At 43.3% G+C, this 24263-nt stretch overlaps 1 protein-coding gene across 1 annotated transcript in view; it reads left to right on the top strand.

Annotated features, from left to right (window-relative positions):
* The first annotated feature begins 13213 nt into the window (after positions 1-13213).
* Positions 13214-24263, top strand: part of LOC111961271 (rab GTPase-activating protein 1) — a 135593-nt gene continuing 124543 nt past the window's right edge. Inside the window, 1 exon segment of the mRNA XM_070440596.1 lies at positions 13214-13346. The gene's annotated coding sequence lies outside the window, so the exon portion shown is untranslated.

The raw sequence follows: 24263 nt of genomic DNA, 5'->3' as shown, positions 1-24263 counted from the left end.
CATTTTTACATTGGTAGAGGGGCAGTATACCCTGTCGCAAACATCCACCCAAAACTCATCACTGATAGTCAGATTAAGGTCCTTTTCCCAAATTATTTTCAAAGGAATAAAGAAGGAGCCCACACTCTCAGAAAGGAGTCTATGGATGTAGGAGATTTTGCCTTTAATGAATTGTGCTGTAAGCAAGAAGGGTCTCGACTTCATTCAGATTCATTCTAAACCTCCTCTTGGAAGTGAAGGAGGAAATTACATGTCTAATTTGAAGAAATATTTCAAGAAATGTATCTTGGTACATTGAATTCACTGCAGAGGTCTTGAAAGGATTTCAGTGTAGTTGTGTTCTGATGAAACAGGTCTGAAAAGGTCCTGATCCCTAGTGTATGCCAAACATTAAAGTTAGCACGGCTCAGGGCTTTTGGCAAGTCTGGGTTGCATACTATAGGCGAGTGAGGGGAGGAAATGCCAAGGTATTTCTTACAGTCCTTCCACGCTAGTAGGGTGTTGTAAATCACAAAAGTTTGGGCTATGTTGCCCACTTCACTAAAGTTATTAATAAATATAATTGAGCTTGGGGGCAATGAACCACAGGATTGGCCCTCTATCCGAATCCACATTGAGTCTTGTCTGTTTGTGATCCATGTTAGCATATTGCGGATTTGGGCAAACCAGTAGTAGAATTGAAGCCAGGGAAGGGCAAGACCGCCCATAGATTCAGTTCTCGATAGAGTGGAGAACTTGATCCTAGGTTTTTTATTGCTCCATATACATTTGGTGATGCTTTGGTTAGTTGTTTTGAAAAAAGAAACTGGGAGATAGCATGGGAGCATCTGAAATAAATAGTTCGATCTAGGGTGGATGTTCATACGGATAACATTGATTCTTCCGATTAAGCTAATTGGGAGGGAGATCCAGGTTCGAAGATCATTCTTGATTCGATCCAGGAGAGGGAGATCATTTTCCTTGAAAAGGCAATTCCGATCTGGTGTTACAAAGATCCCAAGGTATTGAAACCCCTGTGTCTTCCATTGGAACGGACAGTGTCTTCATAGAGCTGGCGAATGTAAGATGGAGAGGGCAAACAGTGGATTTGTTCAAATGTGTCTTATATCCTGAAAACTTGCCGTACTGAGCAATTGTGTCTAAAATGGGAGGGATTTCTCAGGGTTGTATATGTAGAGCAAGACATTATCTGTGTAGAGCGACATTTTGTGCTGAAGGCCACCTACAGAAACACCCACAATACTTGGATTGCTCTTATCAACTCCGCCAAAGGCTCCGCCCCCAACAAATAGAGCAGGGTGGACAGCGAGCATCCTTGTCTTGTGCCACGTCCCAAAGGGAATCTGTCAGAATTCAGACTGTTAGTAGTCACCATGGCATTTGGGTGAGAATATAGGGACCTAATCCATTTAATAAAGTTTGGGTCCATATTGAACTGAGAACAGAAAGCTCCACTCCATCCTGTCGAACATCTTCTCAGCATCCAGTGAAGCTAGCGGGACAGGGGTCTTCTGTGCCTTTACGTGATCAAAAATATCAAAAAGACGGCGAATATTATCAGAAGAGTACCTGTCTCTAATAAATCCAGTTTGGTCCGCTTTGTTTATTTTCGGGAAGAAGAGGGTTTAGTGTTTTGGTGAGCAATTTGGTAATTATTTTAAAGTCGAAATTCCAACAAGCTTATGGGCCGGAAGGACGAGCAGGATAGAGGGTATTTTTTGAGCAACACTGTAATGCGGGCTGTGTACATAGAGTCTGAGCTCTGTTTTTGCAAAAATCATCCAGCATTGGCATGATAATAGGGCTAAGCTGTGGCCAAAAAGCTTTGTACTTTGAACTCTCTGTGAAATCCATCTGGGCCTGGGGACTTGTTAGGTGGCATTGAGATAATTGCCTCGAGGAACTCCTCAGGAGTGAAGGGGTTGAGATCTTCTTAGTCGGACTCTGATAGCTTTTTGTAGCGAGATTCCCCCTAGAAAGGAATGGTATATAATTTGCAGTAAAAAACATGAAAAGTAAAATGTATCTTATTTCGATCATATGTGACCTTGTCATCTGCTGTTTGGATGGCCATGATTGTACGCTCTGACTGCTCTTTTTTTTAATGGTTAAGCAAGCAATCTGCTAGGCCTATTGCTATACTCATGGTATTTCTGTTTAGCAAAGAAAACTTCTTTTTTTTATCTCCCGAGTATAGTCCAAGTTTAGTTTGGATGTTTTACAGAGGTCAAAGCGGAGGTGGACAAAGGCGTGATCTGACAGTTGTCACGCTCTGACCTTAGAGATCCTTTAAATTCTCTATTTGGTAGGTCAGGGTGCGACTAGGGTGGGAAATCTATGTTTATATTTCTTTGTTGGCCGAGTATGGTTCCCAATCAGAGGCAGCTGTCTATGTCTCTGATTGGGGTAAATACTTAGGCAGCCCTTTTTCCCACCTTCAGTTGTGGGATCTTGTCTTTGTGTGTTGCATGTGTTTCACCCCTAGCTTTACGTTCGTTGAGTTGTGTATTGTTTTGGTGGAACATTTAAAATTAAAGAAAATGTACGCCTACCACGCTGGACCTTGGTCTTCATTTAACGACGAACGTAACAACAATGCTATGGGTCCGATTGTACAAGTGGCAGAATTTATAAAAACCTTTGGGATAAAAATGTGATCTATATGAAAGTAGGTGTTATGGACATTAGAGTAGTATGTATAGTCCATAGATGAGCTATTAGTCTCTCTCCAGATATCTATCAGTCCCATCTCTTTAGTGAAAGAGTTGAACATCTTTGCTGATCAAGGGTCTGTGGTGGTGACTTGAGATGATTTGTCCAGAGTTGAGTTAAGGGTACAATTAAAATCTCCAGCAAGCACTATAAAGGAAACGCAATGCTCATTGAACAAGGTTATCATTTTCGACATGAAGGCCCGACTATCTCTGTTAGGGGCATATACAATACCAGTCAAAAGTTTGGACACACCTACTCATTCCAGGGTTTTTCATTAGTTTGACTATTTTCTACATTGTAGAATAATAGTGAAGACATCAAAACTATGAAATAACACATATGGAATCATGTAGTAAACAAAAAAGTGTTAAACAAATCAAAATATATTTTAGAATTGAGATTCTTCAAAGTAGCCACCCTTTGTCTTGATGACAGCTATGCACACTATTGGCATTCTCTCAACAAGCTTCATGAGGTAGTCACCTAGAATGCATTTCAATTAACAGGTGTGCCTTGTTCAAAGTTCATTTGTGGAATTTCTTTCCTTCTTAATGCGTTTGAGTCAGTCAGTTGTGTTGTGACAAGGTAGGGGTGGAATACAGAAGATAGCCCTATAAAGACCAAGTCCATATTATGGCAAGAACAGCTCAAATAAGCAAAGAGAAATCATTACTTTAAAACACAAAGGTCAGTCAATACAGAATATTTCAAGAACTTTGAAAGTTTCTTTAAGAGCAGTCGCATAAACCATCAAGCGCTATGATGAAACTGGCTCTCATGAGGACCACCACTGGAAAGGAAGACACAGAGTTACCTCTGCTGCAGAGGATTAGTTCATTAGATATACCAGCCTCAGAAATTGCAGCCCAAATAAATGCTTCACAGAGTTCAAGTAACAGACGCATCTCAACATCAACTGTTCAGAGAAAACTGCGTGAATCAGGCTTTCATGGTCGAATAGCTGCAAAGAAACCACTACTAAAGGACACCAATAAGAAGAAGAGACTTGCTTGGGCCAAGCAATGGAAATTAGACCGGTGGAAATCTGTCCTTTGTTCTGATGAGTCCAAATTTGAGATTTTTGGTTGCAACCGCTGTGTCTTGTTAGACGCAGAGTTGGTGAACGGATGATCTCCGCATGTGTGGTTCCCACCGTGAACATGGAGGAGGAGGTGTGATGTGTGGGGGTGCTTTGCTGGTGAAATTGTCTGTGATTTATTTAGAAGGCAAGGCACACTTAACCAGCATGGCTACCACAGCCTTCTGCAGGGATACGCCATCCCATCTGGTTTGCGCTTCGTGGGACTATCATTTGTTTTTCAACAGGACAATGACCCAACACACCTCCAGGCGGTGTAAGGGCGTTTTGACCAAGGAAAGTGATGAAGTGTTGCATCAGATGACCTGGCCTCCACAATCACCTGACCTCAAACCAATTGAGATGGTTTGGGATGAGATGGACCGCAGAGTGAAGGAAAAGCAGCCAACAAGTGCTCAGCATATGTGGGAACTCCTTCAAGACTGTTGGAAAGCATTCCAGGTGAAGCTGGTTGAGAGGATGCCGAGAGTGTGCAACGCTGTCATCAAGGCAACGGGTGGCTACTTTGACAAATCTAAAATATTAAATATATTCTTTCAAAGTTTTGATGTCTTCACTATTATTCTACAATGTAGAAAATAGTACAAATTTAAAGAAACCCTAGAATGAGTAGGTGTGTCCAAACTTTTGACAGGTAATGTATATTTAAGATAGTAATTGGTTGCCCATATAGTGTCATGACTACACGTGAGGATCCAAGGGCTCAGATCAGCTTGGCAATTATTGACAAATAACCAGGCCCTCTCTCACCCACGGAAGAGGAAAGGGGGGGGGGGGGGCTGCTCTGCTTTTTGACACCTCACACCCGGTCGTAAATTTTATGCAGCTGAGAATCTCTCTCTTGCTCTTTAGTATCAAATAAAGGAATGTCCCTTTGTCTCCAAATACTTTTGTCCGCCCAAAATTCTAACGTCCAAAAAGTGAACACTGGAACAATATTTCTAACATCCGAATGTGAGGAATGATGAGAGATGGTCTATGGAAAACAAATGTCTATTTTGTGATGTCATAAAAATTGTATAAAAATTGTATCAATCATGTAATGTAACTTGAAAAGTATACACACGTTATCTGTCAAGTTTACATCCAATATGCTGTATAGGATACATGAAAAATTCAGAACGTATTTTTGTTAAAGATAGGAATGTGATTTTAGTTTTCTAATGAGATCATAGTTTTGATGATACTTTGTACCAGTAAGTAGCCATGGCCCGAGGGAGCTCAGAGATCGTGTCAGGATGATGAACGCCCATTTTACGCAGATTGCATAAAGGCTAGGAAGATAAATTACCATCAGACCAGAAAGACGTGAGACTGTGGTCCACATGTTTGAAATGGTTAGAATGTAACCTCAACATGAGGTGAAAAAGATCAACTCACCAGACTAGACACAAACATTGCCAGGCTGCAGCTATGCGGCTATAATGACATTTAGCGGGGCTGGTGGGTCATTGGATGGCGGCCGTATGTTGTCTTACCTCTATTAGTAATAACAGCAATCGCTTTTAGTCATTGGTCCATTTCTCAGTGGCCAGGATTGTCCTTCAAAAAACGTTTTGTCTCTTCGGGAGTTTTGAAGTGTCGCAGGGCTCCTTGGTGAAGAATCCTGGGCTCGTTTGGATATTTGAATGCCATGATGATGCCGCGGTCAGTTAAGTGTTTCTTCACCTCGTCAAACTCTCGGCACTTTCGGCGTATTCCAGCTGACAGGTCCTGGTGTAAAGTGAGTTTGGCGTTTCCCACTGTAATGGTGTTGATTTTCGCCGCCTGTAGGACTCCTTGTCGGTGAATCTCTGGAAACGTATGGTGATTTGGTGCGGTGGTTGTCTTGGCTGCTGGTGGGGGCCTCAGTGCTCGGTGAGCTCTCTCGAGTTCTATGGGCCTGTCAGTGGACAGGTGGAGCCACTCTGGGAGTTTTTCTTGCAGGTAGCGGATCATTGGCATGTTTCTCTCTTCTTTAACGGCCTGGTTTAATAGAGCACTGTTATTCCTTCACCCCCTATTTGCCAGGTCCTCTGTTTTCTCTTCCAGATGCTCTATTTTCTTTTTAGCAGATTTCCATGGGGTCTGCCTGTGAGTTTTCCATGAATAGGATTCGGCGCTCTGCCTCATCCAGGCACCCCGCGCTGATGGTTATCTTGTTGTTGATGTCAGGCAAGGAATTTTCCAGGGTTGTCACCTTGCCCCCTATCGCACTGAGCTGAGAATTAATGCTGTCTAGTTTGATGTTGAGTTCTGTACGTTGGGATCTCAGCTCAGAAAGGATGTCTTCGACAAAGGACGAGGTTGGCAGTTGTTGGGCCCCTGGCTAATGGCGCTAGCTTTTTCTGAAGCTAGCTGTATCTTGGAGGCTTTTTCCACGACTATTGGTTGAATCCCGGTAAAAATGTCACATGTAAATGTCGCCTGTTGTAGCCGCCATGACTTTTTTGACTAAAGCTAATGAGGTTTAACTTGAAGTGGAGGTAAGATTAAGAATTGGAAATGACATGTGCGGCGCTCTCAGTTCACGTGGCCATCTCGTTCAAGGGTCACGTGATCCCCAAGGTAACCTGTCTAAATGACTATCTCCCCGTAACACTCACATCTGTAGCCATGAAGTGCTTTGAAAGGCTGGTAATGGCTCACAAGACCATCATCCCAGACACCCTGGACCCACTCAATTTGCATAACACTCGAACAGATCCACAGATGACACAATTTCTATTGCACTCCACACTGCCCTTTGCCAGTTGGACAAAATGAACTATTAACTGAGAATGTTGTTCATTGACTGCAGCTCAGCGTTCAACACCATAGTGCCCTCAAAGCTCATCACTAAGCTAAGGACCCTGGGACTGAACACCTCCCTCTGCATCTGGATCCTGAACTTCCTGATGGGAAGCCCCCAGGTGGTGAAGGTAGGCAACATCACATCCGCCACGCTGACCCTGAACACGGGGGCTCCTCAGGGGTGCGTGCTAAGTCCCCTCCTGTACTCCCTGTTCACCCACGACTTCTTGGCCGCCCATGACTCCAACACCATCATTCAGTTTGCTGCCAACATGGCGGTGGTAGGCCTGATCACCGATGACGATGCAGTGGTCTAGAGTACTTAAGTAAAAATACTTTGAAGTACTACTCAGTTTTTTGGGGTATCTGTACATTACTATTTATATTTTTGACAACTTTTACTTTTACAAATGTACTTTTTACTCCATACATTTTCCCTGAAACCCAAAAGTGCTCGTTACATTTTGAATGCTTAGCAGGACAGGAAAATGGTTAAATTCACAAACTTATCAAGAGAAGATCCCTGGTCATCCCTACTGTCTCTGATCTGGCGGACTCCCTAAACACACACGCTTTGTTTGTAAATAATGTCGGAGACATGGTGCCGTCTGGTTTGCTTAATATAATGAATTTGAATAAAAGGAATTTGATTTATACTTTTACTTTAACTTTTGATACTAAAGTATGTTTTAGCAATTACATTTACTTTTGATACTTAAGTAAATTTAAAACCAAATACTTTAAGACTTTTACTCAAGTAGTATTTTACTGGGTGACTTTCACTTTTACTTGAGTAATTTCTATTAAGGTATCTTTACTCAACGATGTCAATTGTGTACTTTTTTCACCACTGCAACAATGAGACAGTCTATAGGGAGGTCAGAGACATGGTAGTGTAGTGCCAGGACAACAACCTCTTCCTCAACGTCAGCAAGATAAAGGAGCTGATCGTGGACTACAGGAAACGGAGGGGCTATTGTTCGAGAGCTACAAGTTCCTTGCTGTCCACATAACTAATGATCTATCATAGCCCAAACACACCAACACAGTCGTGAAGAAGGCACGACAAAGCCTCTTCCCCCTCAGAAGGCTGAAAAGATTTGGCATGGGCCCTGAGAAGTGGCTGCATCACCACTTGGTATGGCAACTGCTTGGCATTTAGACCGCAAGGTGCTGCAGAGGGTAGTGCCTATGGCCTAGTACATCAATGAGGCCGAGCTCCCTGCCATCCAGGACCTCTATACCAGGCGGTGTCAGAGGAAGGCCCTAAAAATGGTCAAATCAAATCAAATCAAATGTATTTATATAGCCCTTCTTACAACAGCTGATATCTCAAAGTGCTGTACAGAAACCCAGCCTAAAACCCCAAACAGCAAGCAATGCAGGTGTAGAAGCACGGTGGCTAGGAAAAACTCCCTAGAAAGGCCAAAACCTAGGAAGAAACACTAGAGAGGAACCAGGCTATGAGGGGTGCCAGTCCTCTTCTGGCGTGGGCGGTGGAGATTATAACAGAACATGGCCAAGATGTTCAAATGTTCATAAATGACCAGCATGGTCAAATAATAATAATCACAGTAGTTGTCGAGGGTGCAACAAGTCAGAACCTCAGGAGTAAAGTCAGTTGGCTTTTCATAGCCGATCATTGAGAGTATCTCTACCGCTCCTGCTGTCTCCAGAGAGATGAAAACAGCAGGTCTGGGACAGGTAGCACGTCCGGTGAACAGGGCAGGGTTCCATAGCCGCAGGCAGAACAGTTGAAACTGGAACAGCAGCACGGCCAGGTGGACTGGGGATAGCAAGGAGTCATCATGCCAGGTAGTCCTGAGGCATGGTCCTAGGGCTCAGGTCCTCCGAGAGAGAGAAAGAAAGAGAGAAAGAGAGAATTAGAGAGAGCATACTTAAATTCACACAGGACACTGATAAGACAGGAGAAGTACTCCAGATAAACAGACTGACCTAGCCCCCCGACACATAAACTACTGCAGCATAAATACTGGAGGCTGAGACAGGAGGGTCAGGAGACACTGTGCCCCATCCGATGATACCCCCGGACAGGGCCAAACAGGCAGATATAACCCCACCCACTTTGCCAAAGCACAGCCCCCACACCACTAGAGGGATATCTTCAACCACCAACTTACCATCCTGAGACAAGGGCGAGTATAGCCCACAAAGATCTCCTCCACGGCACAACCCAAGGGGGGGCGCCAACCCAAACAGAAGATCACGTCAGCGACTCAACCCACTCAAGTGACGCACCCCTCCTAGGCATGGAAGAGCACCAGTAAGCAGTGACTCAGCCCCTGTAATAGGGTTAGAGGCAGAGAATCCCATGGAGGGGAACCGGCCAGGCAGAGACAGCAAGGGCGGTTCGTTGCTCCAGAGCCTTTCCGTTCACCTTCACACTCCTGGGCCAGACTTCACTCAATCATATGACCTACTGAAGAGATGAGTCTTCAGTAAATACTCACATGGGTAGGCAGACCATTCCATTAAAATGGAGCTCTATAGGAGAAAGCCCTGCTCCAGCTGTTTCCTTACATTTACATTTACATTTAAGTCATTTAGCAGACGCTCTTATCCAGAGCGACTTACAAATTGGTGCATTCACCTTATGATATCCAGTGGAACAACCACTTTACAATAGTGCATCTAACTCTTTAAGGGGGAGGGGGGGTTAGGAGGATTACTTTATCCTATCCTAGGTATTCCTTAAAGAGGTGGGGTTTCAGGTGCTCCGGAAGGTGGTGATTGACTCCGCTGACCTGGCGTCGTGAGGGAGTTTGTTCCACCATTGGGGTGCCAGAGCAGCGAACAGTTTTGACTGGGCTGAGCGGGAACTGTACTTCCTCAGAGGTAGGGAGGCGAGCAGGCCAGAGGTGGATGAACGCAGTGCCCTTGTTTGGGTGTAGGGCCTGATCAGAGCCTGAAGGTACGGAGGTGCCGTTCCCCTCACAGCTCCGTAGGCAAGCACCATGGTCTTGTAGCGATGCGAGCTTTAACTGGAAGCCAGTGGAGAGAGAGCGGAGGAGCGCGGGTGACGTGAGAGAACTTGGGAAGGTTGAACACCAGACGGGCTGCGGCGTTCTGGATGAGTTGTAGGGGTTTAATGGCACAGGCAGGGAGCCCAGCCAACAGCGAGTTGCAGTAATCCAGACGGGAGATGACAAGTGCCTGGATTAGGACCTGCGCCGCTTCCTGTGTGAGGCAGGGTCGTACTCTGCGAATGTTGTAGAGCATGAACCTACAGGAACGGGTCACCGCCTTGATGTGAGTTGAGAACGACAGGGTGTTGTCCAGGATCACGCCAAGGTTCTTAGCGCTCTGGGAGGAGGACACAATGGAGTTGTCAACCGTGATGGCGAGATCATGGAACGGGCAGTCCTTCCCCGGGAGGAAGAGCAGCTCCGTCTTGCCGAGGGTCAGCTTGAGGTGGTGATCCGTCATCCACACTGATATGTCTGCCAGACATGCAGAATGCGATTCGCCACCTGGTTATCAGAGGGGGGAAAGGAGAAGATTAATTGTGTGTCGTCTGCATAGCAATGATAGGAGAGCCATGTGAGGATATGACAGAGCCAAGTGACTTGTGTATAGCGAGAATAGGAGAGGGCCTAGAACAAAACCCTGGGGGACACCAGTGGTGAGAGCACGTGGTGCGGAGACAGATTCTCGCCACGCCACCTGGTAGGAGCGACCTGTCAGGTAGGACGCAATCCAAGCGTGGGCCGCGCCGGAGATGCCCCAGCTCCGAGAGGGTGGAGAGGAGGATCTGATGGTTCACAGTGATCTTAGAAATTCTAGGGACAATTAGGAGGCCTGCGTCTTGTGACCGTAGCGTACGTGTGGGTATGTACGGGAGGACCAAATCGGAAAGATAGGTAGGAGCAAGCCCATGTAGTGCTTTGTAGGTTAGCAGTAAAACCTTGAAATCAGCCCTTGCCTTAACAGGAAGCCAGTGTAGGGAGGCTAGCACTGGAGTAATATGATCACATTTTTTGGTTCTAGTCAGGATTCTAGCAGCCGTATTTAGCACTAATTTAAGTTTATTTAGTGCTTTATCCGGGTAGCCGGAAAGTAGAGGATTGCAGTAGTCTAACCTAGAAGTAACAAAAGCATGGATTAATTTTTCTGCATCATTTTTGGACAGAAAGTTTCAGATTTTTGCAACGTTACGTAGATGGAAAAAAGCTGTCCTTGAAACAGTCTTGATATGTTYGTCAAAAGAGAGATCAGGGTCCAGAGTAACGCCGAGGTCCTTCACAGTTTTATTTGAGACGACTTTACAACCATCAAGATTAATTGTCAGATTCAACAGCAGATCTCTTTGTTTCTTGGGACCGAGAACAAGCATCTCTGTTTTGTCCGAGTTTAAAGGTAGAAAGTTTGCAGCCATCCACTTCCTTATGTCTGAAACACAGGCTTCTAGCGAGGGCAATTTTGGGGCTTCACCATGTTTCATTGAAATGTACAGCTGTGTGTCATCCGCATAGCAGTGAAAGTTAACATTATGTTTTCGAATGACATCCCCAAGAGGTAAAATATATAGTGAAAACAATAGTGGTCCTAAAACGGAACCTTGAGGAACACCGAAATGTACGGTTGATTTGTCAGAGGACAAACCATTCACAGAGACAAACTGATATCTTTCCGACAGATAAGATCTAAACCAGGCCAGAACTTGTCCGTGTAGACCAATTTGGGTTTCCAATCTCTCCAAAAGAATGTGGTGATCGATGGTATCAAAGGCAGCACTAAGGTCTAGGAGCACGAGGACAGATGCAGAGCCTCGGTCTGACGCCATTAAAAGGTCATCTACCACCTTCACAAGTGCAGTCTCAGTGCTATGATGGGGTCTAAAACCAGACTGAAGCATTTCGTATACATTGTTTGTCTTCAGGAAGGCAGTGAGTTGCTGCGTAACAGCTTTTTCTAACATTTTTGAGAGGAATGGAAGATTCGATATAGGCCGATATTTTTTTATATTTTCTGGGTCAAGGTTTGGCTTTTTCAAGAGAGGCTTTATTACTGCCACTTTTAGTGAGTTTGGTGCACATCCGGTGGATAGAGAGCCGTTTATTATGTTCAACATAGGAGGGCCAAGCAGAGGAAGCAGCTCTTTCAGTAGTTTAGTTGGAATAGGGTCCAGTATGCAGCTTGAAGGTTTAGAGGCCATGATTATTTTCATCATTGCGTCAAGAGATATAGTACTAAAACACTTAAGTGTCTCTCTTGATCCTAGGTCCTGGCAGAGTTGTGCAGACTCAGGACAGCTGAGCTTTGGAGGAATACGCAGATTTAAAGAGGAGTCCGTAATTTGCTTTCTAATGATCATGATCTTTTCCTCAAAGAAGTTCATGAATTTATTACTGCTGAAGTGAAAGCCTTCCTCTCTTGGGGAATGCTGCTTTTTAGTTAGCTTTGCGACAGTATAATTTTTTTTTCTTCGGATTGTTCTTATTTTCCTCAATTAAGTTGGAAAAATAGGGTGATTGAGCAGCAGTGAGGGCTCTTCGATTCTGCACGGTACTGTCTTTTCAAGCTAGTCGGAAGACTTCCAGTTTGGTGTGGCGCCATTTCCGTTCCAATTTTCTGGAAGCTTGCTTCAGAGCTCGGGTATTTTCTGTATACCAGGGAGCTAGTTTCTTATGACAAATATTTTTAGTTTTTAGGGGTGCAACTGCATCTAGGGTATTGCGCAAGGTTAAATTGAGTTCCCCAGTTAGGTGGTTAACTGATTTTTGTCCTCTGACGTCCTTGGGTAGGCAGACTCCAGCTACCCAAGTTATAGACTGTTTTCTCTGCTACCGCACGGCAAGCGGTACCAATGCACCAAGTCTGGAACCAACAGGACCCTGAACAGCTTAAACCCCCAAGCCATAAGACTGCTAAATAGTTAGTTAAATAGTTAACTTACTGTTAGTGTTTACTATCTGTCACTTTATTCCTACATATCTACCTCAATTACCTCGTACCCCTGCACATTGACTCAGTATTGGTACCCCTTGTATATAGCCAAGTTATCATTACACATATCTATTATTACTTGTATTATTATGTGTTTCACTCTATTTTCTTTCTCTCTGCATTGCTGGGATAGGGCCCGTAAGTAAGCATTTCACTGTTGTTTACGAGGCATGTGTTCACATCTCTTGTTTACGAAGCATGTGACTAATACAATGTTATTTTATTTGACTATAATTTTGCCTTCCTGTTTTATACTTATGCAACAATATTTATTATATTCTACTGAACCATTTACTTTATGTTTGTATTATTTTATTATTTTATATGTTGTATTATTTCTTATTGTTGATGCATTGTCGAGAAGAAACCTGCAAGTAAGCATTTCGTTGGACGGTGTATATATACACCATGTGTATCTTGTTCATACAACTAAAAAAACTTGAAACTTGATGACTGAATCCTATGCAGAATATGTTTATCTGTCACTTATTTGACACTTCATTCGATTTTTATCCGACATTGTCTCTTAATTATCTCATATAGCCTTGTTTTATAATTTTGCAAAGATACACTTTGAAATGTAGTGCTGGTCTGGATGACAATAACCAGATAGGTCCCAGGGAGTGCTTTTCCTGACACACTCGAAGGAGGTGTGTTGTACTGCGCATGCGCCAATGCAGTTGGGTTTGCGTTGTGTTTACAGCCCTAAATGCTGTTGCAGATGTAGCTAGCTAGCTAGCTAGTGCAATGTTATGATAACCGTCTTTGGAATAACACACAATTGTCGAAACAGGTAAGATATTCGACACTTATATGCATGTCTGTGTTAAATAAATAAGCTGAGTGTCTCCTCTGAACAGAACACTTTTAGCCTGGAGATATTTGAAGTGTTGTTAAATAGCTGGCTACTGTAACTAAGCCAACATTAGCTCAGTGGGCTGCCGAACGTTCAAGGTTTGTGCATCACTTTGAAGGCCGAGCAGTTTTGCTGACGGTTTTATGTCCAAACTAGACAGTAACGTTAGCTAGCTAGCCAGACATATAGCTAGAGTTCCTCCAACTAATGTTATGGCAAATTAAAATTTCTGCATAAACTCAGGGCATCACGAAGTTGGCTGGAGAAAGCAGAGTTATGTAGCTAGCTAGGCTAGCGGGTGTAACGTAACGAGGTAGTGCTTTCGCTGCTTGCTTTTCTCGGTATCTAACTACAGTAGTAATCTAACATTAGTGAGCTAGTTAGCTCTACCCGGTCCCAGCCAGCTACCGCTTCTTGTACTCAACCGTGTGTTAACTGGAAATGCATTTGTTTGCAGAAACAACTACCGCGCTATCGTAACCTTGCGTTGGTGTTATTTGCAAATGACGGGGACTGCTAAATTCGCTAGCAAGCTAACAGTAGTTGCTGGGTTCGGTAGTTGTAATATTCCATCATCTGTATTGGCAGATGACTAGTTAGCCAACTAGTTAGTGGCCCCCTGATGATTTACAGGACACATGACGTCAGGGTAAATTACCACAGCCTGTATGTTACTGTTATAACGTTACCCGTAACGTTAGATGACATGTCAGGGACAGCTAGTTGCCCCTGACAGCCAGGTAACGTCAGTTAGTTATGGTAAGACTGACTAACGACGACTATGGAATTTAGCCAAGGGGATATGAATTAATCCTCAACATTAACACGTGCCGCATTTCTCTGGTGCCTGTCATTTGAAAGAAGTATGGAACGCCGTTTGGACGTGTATCTTTTTTGACACGCAAAGACCCAATTGGCGTTCCATATTGAAGCCCTTTCTCCCTTGGTGATTATGAGTAGCGGTAGTCATGGTAACGGAGCCCAGGCCAGTTGAAGTTTGTTCACTCACCTGAAATACAGGCAGCAGTCGACAAAACAACTGTACTAGTCACACCCCCCTGAGCCATATTCAAATATTTGCATAAAAAAGTACAGGTGCTCACAGTAAGGGAAAGTTCCCTGGCCTACAGTTATCTATGATCAGTGTTTGTTGGAGTTGTTGTTGACTGTGTGCAGGTGTTTTGAATTCTGTGCCAGGCTACAGAATTTCTGCAATTTTCCATTGTGCAAATAGCTCACCCCACGTAGCCTTGAATGGTGTGCAACTCCAGGTATAGGCCTTTCTGCTGTTGCATTATGTCAGCCAGTCAGCCTGGCAGTAGCATCTAGGATGTGTACTATTGACAGCCATGTCCTGGACAGGAGTCAGACAGGATAAGGCTTGCACTTGCCCCATGAGAACTTTCACAAGTGGTGTTTGGAGCTAACCTATTACTAAACAAAATAGTCAGTTGTTCTGGAGGATGTCTCCTATGAGTCATTCCACCTCGAAAAGCACATATAAAGAGGATTTTGTTACCCACCATCTCAGATTGTTCTGAAATTGTTTCTGTAGTTAGAAACAGTTAAGATTAGCCTTCCTGAAGCATGATTTTGTTAAAATATAATTAGATCTCTATGAAATTAAGCCTCTGTACCCAAATTGGCCCTTTTTTAATTGATAGGATCCATATAATCTTCAATAAATATACTACCTAACATTCAATTTGGTCCGTCATTCTTCCGAACAATGAGTAAGACATAAGAAATACAATACAATTATCAATAGCCACCCACGGCAATCCCACCCCAATACAGCAATCCCACCCCAACAACCCATATACAGTATCAGTTCTCTATGTCTGACAAGTAGTATAGAGCTGCTGCTTGGAGTATTGCTTCTTCAACCTTTATAATGTACTCCCTGAGAATCTGGTGATATTTATTTTCCCATGTTCAGAGAAATTAGCCATTGAAGTCGCTTGCATTCTTTACCAGCTGCCGCTGTTCCTGCTACTGCCGCCACACCCTTTTATCCATTTTGCTGGTCTCTTGTGTTTATTAAATGGATCACAACATTTTGCAATCAATTAGCTTAATTTCCTAGAGATCAAATTACATTTCAACAAAATAATGTTTCAGGAATGCTAATCGTATCTGTTTTTAACTGCAGAAACGATTTCAGAACAATCTGAGATGGTGGGTGACATGGCCTGCTGAAATGACATGGAATGACCATTATGATACCTGTCTGATGCAAGACACCTGTCATGTTTTCTATGCAGAGGAGACACGTGACTAGTTTGTGGACTATTACTGTATCCCTGAAGTAGCCTAGAAAGACTTTCAGTTAGGGAGTGTCAGTGTGGACATATGTGGTGATTGATTGTGCAACATTTTTTACAAGGAAAGGCTATACGCCAGGCCAACAATTAGGCTACAACTGTGATTGAGCATGCATTTTTTCAATCGTCCACGAGGGCTGGGCGATATGGCCAAAATATCATAGCGCAGTATTTTTCACATTTTTGACAGTGTTTAATGGTATTTTAGGTTTTTGCATAATAAAAGTTCTAAAAATGCGTCAGGAGTAGCGCCTGATCCTAGGGTGGCAACACATTATAAGGGATTTTAATGGCTCTTTCTCCATTCTGATTGTTTATACTGTTCAATCAAAAGCTGGAATATAGTGGGCGCTTTGAATGCAGTGTTGTTTCAATCAAGGAAGTCGTTTTCATTGCAAGTTAAAGCGTAGTGTTAGCTAGCGAATGTTGTGTGATCTGTGCGTTAATATTCTTTTTATCTCAATCTATTTGCATTGCTAGTTATAGCCTACTGTTAGCTAGCTAGCTAACATTGAACCTAGTTAGTTAGCTTTAGCTACCTGCTGACTCATACAACAGAATTTCATACATGGTGGCTAGCAATGACAATCAGTTTGTATTGCTAGTAGTATGGGTTGGGGTTGTGATTCATTGTTTAGATAACTAACTAACTAGCTAGCTAGCTACATGTCTAAACAAAATATTCCACTTCGCTAGACGATTGCATGACCCATCAACATAGCCAGTGTGTCTGGGGGTGATTACGGCCATCTATTGTATTTCATGAACGTGTACATGTCTAGACAGTAGTGACCCATCCACTTAGCTAGATGTGACTGGGAGGTGCTTTTAGCATTTCTTTCACATGACCCATCAATTTAGACAAGTGTGTCTGGGTAAGCATCATCTAATAATTATAAAATATTTTTTATCTGTATACTTTCTATTTTTGATATTGCTACTATGCACATGCAAGTAACCATTTCACTGTACCGTTTACACCTTCTGTATTCTGTGCATGTGACAAATAAACGTTGATTTAATTTATAGTATAGTGTGTGTTTACCAGAGACGGTATTGCGAAGAACAACATGACCTGCACCAAAGTCAGATTAGAATATAGGCCAAGGAGTGTTAAAGTGTTTTTTTTTTTTGCTACATAAAACCGAATCGAGGTGGTAGGTCACATATACATACGTTGCATTCAGAAAGTATTCAGACCCTTTGACTCCCCGGGCGCCGAAGACGTGGATGTCGATTAAGGCAGCTCCCCGCACCTCTCTGATTCAGAGTGGTTGGGTTAAATGCGGATGACACATTTCAGTTGAAGGCATTCAGTTGTACAACTGACTAGGTATCCCCCCCATTCCCTTTCCCTAAACATTTTTTTCTCATCAATCTACACACAATACCCCATAATGACAAAGCGAAAACAGGTTTTAAGAAATGTTTGAAAATGTATTTAAAAAACAAAAACAGAAATACCTTATTTACTTAAGTATTCAGACCCTTTGCTATGAGACTCGAAATTGAGCTCAGATGCATCCTGTTACCACTGATCATCCTTGAGATGTTTCTACAACTTGATTGGAGTCCACCTGTGGTAAATTCAATTGATTGGATGTGATTTGGAAAGGCACACACCTATCTATATAAGGTTCCACAGTTGACGGTGCATGTCAGAACAAAAACCAAGCCATGAGGTTGAAGGAATTGTCCGTTGAGCTCCGAGACAAGATTGTGTCAAGGCACAGATCTGGGGAAGGTTACCAAAAACAAAACAACAAAAAAAAAAAATGCCCGGAAGGGGTTATTGTGACAGGGTTGGAACCAAAGTGTTGGTCAGTGTTTCCCAGTGGACCCCCAAGGTCCCTAAAAACACAGTGGCCTTCATCATTGCTAAATTGAACATTTGGAACTACCAAGACTCTTCAGAAGCTGGCCGCCCAGCCAAATTGAGCAATCAGGGGAGAGGGGTCTTGGTCAGGGAGGAGACCAAGAACCCGACGGTTACTCTGACAGAGCTCCAGAGTTTCTCTGTGGAGATGGGAGAACCTTCCAGAAGGACAACCGTCTCTGCAGCACTCCACCAGTCAGCCTTTATGGTAGAGTGGCCAGATGGAAGCCTCTCCTCAGTAAAAGGCACATGACAGCCCGCTTGGAGTTTGCCAAAAGGCACCTTAAGACTCTCAGAACATGAGAAACAAGATTCTCTGGTCTGATGAAACCAAGATTGAACTATTTGGTCTGAATGCAAAGTGTCACATCTGGAGGAAACCTGGCACCATCCCTATGGTGAAGCATGGTGGTGGCAGAATCATGCTGTGGGGATGTTTTTCAGTGGCAGGGATTGGGAGACTAGTCAGGATCGAGGGAAATATGAATGAAGCAAAGTACAGACAAATCCTTATTGAAAACTTGCTCCAAAGTGGTCAGGACCTCAGACTGGGGCGAAGGTTCACCTTCCAACAGGATAACGACCCTAAGCACACAGCCAAGACAGCCCAGGAGTGGCTTCAGGACAAGTCTCTGAATGTCCTTGAGTGGCCCAGTCAGACCCCGGACTTGAACCTGATCGAACATCTCTGGAGAGACCTGAAAATAGCTGTGCAGCGACGCTCCCCATCCAACTTGACAGAGCTTGAGAGGATCTGCAGAGAAGAATGGGAGAAAGTCCCAAAATACAGGTGTGCCAAGCTTGTAGCGTAATACCCAATTAGACTCAAGGTTATAATCGCTGCCAAAGGTGCTTCAACAAAGTACTGAGTGAGGGGTCTGAATACTTATGTGAAAATTGTTAGATTTTTTTTTCATTTTTAATAAGTTCTCAAATATATAAACCTGTTTTTGCTTTGTCATTATGGGGTATTGTGTGTCGATTGAGGTACAAAAATAATTGTATACATTTTAGAATAAGGCTGTAATGTAACAAAATGTGGAAAAAGTCAAGGGGTCTGAATATTTTCGAATGCACTGAACAAAATTATAAGCGCAACATGCAGTTACAGTTCATATAAGGAAATCAGTCAATTGAAATAAATAAGTTAGGCCCTTATCTATGGATTTCACATGACTGGGCAAGGGCACGACGTTGGAGGTGGTTTATGGTAGAAAATGAACATTCAATTCTCTAGCAACAGCTCTGGTGGACATTCCTACACTCAGCATGCCAATTGCACGCTCCTTCAAAATTTGAGAGGAATAAGCTTTTTGTGCCTATGGAAGAAATTCCGGGGTCTTTTTATTTCAGCATATGAAACATGGGGCAAACACTACATGTTGCGTTTTTATAATTTGGTTCAGCGTAGTAAAAGGGCAGGATACTGTATATCTTCCACATAATACTGTTTTAGTAGGTTATGATAGGAAACCTTGTAAGATCTCTTCAAGAATATCCATTAACCACCCCGAGCCACTGTAAGCTTGTGGCTGTGACTGAGTGCCTTCGTCTGAATAAGATGGTTATCATCAACCGCACAATGTGATTCAGTGACTGTCGCCGTTTCTCTCTTTCCTTTCTCGTCTCTCTCTCTCTCTCCTCTCTTGTGTATCGCCACTCGTGATTCGACTGTCCCAAGCTCAACTCTGTCTCTGCCTTTTTGAAATCACTGCAGCGAGTTTGGTTGAAGCTAGACTATGTGTTGCAAGCCTGAGTAATCACACTCACGGTCTTCCTCTACCCTTGTGAGGTGAGATGAGATGCACTGAGAGAAGAGGAGAGCTCAGCTGGCCTGGCTTGGCCTGGCAGGCCTTAAAGCAGCCAGTTCGGCTGGAGAGGGAGTGAGAGTGAAAGGGGGAGAGAGTCAACTCCTCGATCACACCGACATTGCATTTTGGTACACCAGAAAGAAGTACATTAATTCCCGATGGAACGCCGCGTTTGCCTTGCAGAGGCAGTTGCAGTGCGTTCTGTGTGGTGCGTACGTTGAATTTATCGAACGTATGCGTCAGACTGTGTGCGTAGACAGCTTGACAGAAATGCTAGCATGTTGAACTGTTGTTGCACAAACATCCAGATGATGCTGCGTACTATTTTGCGTAATGACACTATCGCTGCGATCAAGGCTTAAGAGTCCCCCTGCAGTGCCAGGACTGAAGACATAGCTGAACGCCACTGAAAGGCTGTGGCAGCTGAGTAACGAGCCGGACCCAAGTAACCAACCTCGTCTGGCAGTTGTATCGAGTAAACCCTAGCCTAACTCCTCTAATAGTCTGACTGATGACCGTTGTATGAGAGGCTTTATAAACAGCCCAGCCAACTGTAGAGGGTCGCTACATTAGCCTTACCACATTTTTGTCAAGATGTGGAACATCTCGAAATGTCAAGATGGTCTTTCTGAAGTGATATTTTGGGGGTGTTGTCATGGTGACACCTAGCTGACATAACCGCTAGCTAGGCAGAACAGAAGATCGGGTCATAGCGTTAGCTCAGCAGTCATAGCGTTAGTTCAGCAGTCAGACTTAGCATCACCCCCATTTGCTTTGTTCCTATACATGCGTTAGAGAGAGATGGAGGGGAGAGAAAGGGAGGGAGGGGAAACATCAGAAGCTTGTATTTCAGTCTTTCTTGTTTGTCCAGTTTGTTGTTCTGGTTGCCATTTAGCTGTAATGTCCTGAGGCAGTGAGCGAGAGAGGGGTAACGAGAGAGAGCGAGGTAACGAGAGAGGGAGCTACACAGACAGAGGGAGAGAGAGCGAGAGAGGCAGGGCGAGAGAGGCGTAGCGAGAGAGAGCGAGAGAGGCGTAACGAGAGAGAGAGAGGGGTAACGAGAGAGAGAGGGTAACGAGAGAAGAGAGAGGGTAACGAGAAGAGAGAAGGGTAACGAGAGAGAGGGTACGAAGAGAGAGGGTAACGAGAGAGAGAGAGAGAGGGGACGAGAGAAGAGAGAGAGAAGGAAGGGGTAGCGAGGTAACGAGAGAGAGAGAGAGAGGGGTAACGAGAGAGAGCGAGAGGGGTAACGAGAGAGGGTAACGAGAAGGGGTAACGAGAGAGAGCGAGAAGACGGTAACGAGAGAGCGAGAGAACGGGTAACGAGGAGCGAGAGAGAGGGAACGAGAGAACGAGAGGGAGCTGCACAAAAGAGGGAGATATACAGAGAGAGAGAGAGCCCAGAAGGGAGGGGGAGAGAGCCCAGAGGGAGGGGGAGAGAGCTCCAGAGGGAGGGGGAAGAGCAGGAGGGAGGGGGGAGGAAAGAGAGAGAGAGAAGAGAATTGCCATGAAAGGGGTAGACACAGGAAAGGCTGTGCAACCACTGCACAATAGCAGAACCTGAGACGGAGCTGCATTTCCTGACAAAATGTCAAAAATATAAAACAATTAGAGAGTGTCATTTCCCCAAATTTGATACCCTAATTCAAGGTTTCAAAGACCTCTCTGATGAGAGTAGGCTACCCATCCTGTTGGGGGGGGGGCGCAGAGAGCTGTGGGTTGGCAGCGCACTACATTGCTGCCTGCCATAAGTTGAGGGACAGTGTCTGACAGACCAATCAACCTGCACATGGACTCTACTGTATGTTTATTGTTATTATTGAATGTATGGTTATTTTGACACTTGGTTATTGTTGTCCCGTTGACAATTTTGATTCTCATTTTTATATTTATATTGTAAATATCCAAAATAAGCTTTGGCAATATGTACATTGTTACGTCATGCCAATAAAGCTAATTGAATTGAATTGAGAGAGAGAGAGCGCCACAGAGAGCGAGTCGAGTGCCCCGGAGAGAGAGAGAGACCATATATACACCTTACACACACTAATTAATTAACACGGCCACCAAAAGAAAGAGGGCAAAATCTTTGCTTGCTTTATTGACTTTAAAAAAGCATTTGATGCTATTTTGCGCGAAGGGCTATTCTACAAAATTCTCCAAAGTGGGCTTGGTGGTCAGGTGTATGACTTAATAAAATGTATGTACACAGAAAACAAGTGTGCAATACAAATCAAAAACCAAAGAACAGAATTCCTTTCACAACGTCGAGGTGTGAGACAAGGCTGCAGTTTGAGTCCAAATCTTTTCAACATTTATATCAATGAATTAGCAGACATGTTGGACCATTCTCCAGCCCCAGGACTCACACTATTTAACACAGAGGTGAAATACCTGCTATATGCTGATGACTTGGTACTTCTATCACCAACCAAAGAAGGTCTTCAACAGAACATTAATACTCTAGAGCAATATTGCCATTATTGGGCCCTGGCAGTAAATAATAATTTAAAAAAGCAGATGTCAGAAACACAAATATAAATTCACCCTGAACAACACCATAATTGAACAGACAAAAATTACACCTACCTTGGTCTGACCATATCTGCATCGGTAAACTTTAATATGGCAGTGAATGCACTCAAAGAAAAAGCCCGCAGAGCATTGTATGCAATAAAAAATGAAATTATTCAATATCAACATCCCAATTACAATTTTGACCAAAATATTTGACAGTGTAATCCTACCAATAGCTCTTTACGGAAGTGAGGTTTGGAGGCCACTCAATAAACTGGACTTTAAAATGTGGGACACCCTACACGCAGAATTTTGTGGGAAAATTCTACAAGTCCAGAGAAATACACCAACTAATGCATGTAGGGCAGAATTGGGCCGCTTTCCAGTGGTAATGAAAATACAGAAAAGATCATGACATTTTTGGCTACATCTAAATTCAAGTCCAAATTCGAGTCTGCAATTTAAAGCACTTCAAACCCAAGAGCTGAGCGCAGAAACGAGCCCTCTCAGTCAGCTGGTGTTGGACCTAACCAACCAAGCTGACACCAGCACCGCATCAAAAGAAAGAATTTCAATAAACATAATCATGAACCAATCAAAGGACTCATATTTACAACATTGGAAAAACGAAACAAAATACCAAAGCCGACTAAATTGCTATCTGACCTTTCTGACATTTTGGAGCTGCCTTACTCAAGAAAGTAAAAAAGACACCATGTTTGTATGCGGCTTTATTTAATATTTATATTTATTTATTTATTTATCCAGGTAGGCTAGTTGAGAACAAGTTCTCATTTACAACTGCGACCTGGCCAAGATAAAGCAAAGCAGTGCGACACAAACAACAACACAGAGTTACACATGGGACAAACAAACGTACAGTCAATAATACAATAGAGAAAGTCTATATACAGTGTGTGCAAATGAGGTAGGATAAGGGGGGTGAGGCAATAGATAGGCCATAGTAGTGAAATTATTACAGTATGGCAAATTAAACACTGGGGTGATAGATGTGCAGAAGATGAGTGTGCAAGTAGCGGTACTGGGGTGCAAAGGAGCAAAATAAATAAAATAAATAACAATATGGTGATGAGGTAGTTGGATGGGCTATTTACAGATGGGCTATGTACAGGTGCAGTGATCTGTGAGCTGCTCTGACAGCTGGTGCTTAAAGCTAGTGAGGGAGACATGAGTTTATTAAGACAATGATAAAAAAAAAAAAAGTTTGACATTGTTTGCAAACTTATATGTGACACGTATTAATGCCAAAATAACATGTAAAAAAGAAATGTGGGTCTGATAACAGGTAGGGCTCTGCACCACCTGCCCTGAGTGACATGTCGCCACTGGAAATAGCGTCTTGTGTGAGTGAGTCAGTGCACATTGTTTTCGGTATCAGCCAGTGTATTCCGTGTGTGTTCTTGTCTGATTGTACGTTCATGCATGTGACTGGCTAACCATCCCATGTGTGTGTTTTGAAGTTCTGCCTGAGTCTGTTCATTGTGCACGTGAAGGCAATGCCGCTCAGTGTCTATTTTTTTAACAAGGTGCAATTTTGAACACCTGTAACTGCCATTTCCTGCAGTCTATAGCAGAAAATGCCCTTAACTAGCCACGTTTCCATCCACAGATTTTATGTGAGTAAAGTCATACCGTATTAAAAAAAAATCGAGACAGCCGTGATAGAAGTGGGACATTTCGATTCAACTGTTTAAGAGATGACTCCATCGTTCAGCGAACCCAAAACCGATTCAAATGTAGCATGCATCGTTCAGAAAATGTATTCAAACATTACAAATCGCTACATTTTTGTGGTTGATCATATTACTTTGTTGATTATATTAACTTCTGAAAATACCTAATCTTTAGTGACAACTGATACATCCTCTCCAGTGTGGAACTAAGCATGTAGCTGTGTTAATAGTCATTGATCTACAAGTCATTTAGCATGCTGACACGCCAGGAAATATCAGTAGTCTAGTCAAACTGTGCACTGTGCCAAGCTTCGCACGTTAATCTACCTGAGGTAGGCGACCTGTTATTGTTATCTATGCACTGTTGAAAATGGTGTTTTACCGGAATAAAAGTAAGCATCCGGAAACACAACTGTCATCTGGCTATAGGCTACCTGTTGAATGGGGTTTTAGATTTTATGTTATATTTCTGGTTCACCATCAGCAATAGTTTTGCTAGTTTTGTATTTAACAATTGGTGTGTGTGGGCATTTTTTAGATATACAGGGTAAAGTTGATAATTTCATAACGTGGAAAGCAGGATGAGAAAATTAACTCATTAAAACTTCCAAACGGTCTAAACCATTTGATTT

The sequence above is a fragment of the Salvelinus sp. IW2-2015 genome, linkage group LG4q.1:29, assembly GCF_002910315.2.
Source record: "Salvelinus sp. IW2-2015 linkage group LG4q.1:29, ASM291031v2, whole genome shotgun sequence".
Taxonomy (NCBI): domain Eukaryota; kingdom Metazoa; phylum Chordata; class Actinopteri; order Salmoniformes; family Salmonidae; genus Salvelinus; species Salvelinus sp. IW2-2015.
Note: the sequence above shows the minus strand (reverse complement) of the source record. Positions and strands in the feature narration are given on the sequence as shown.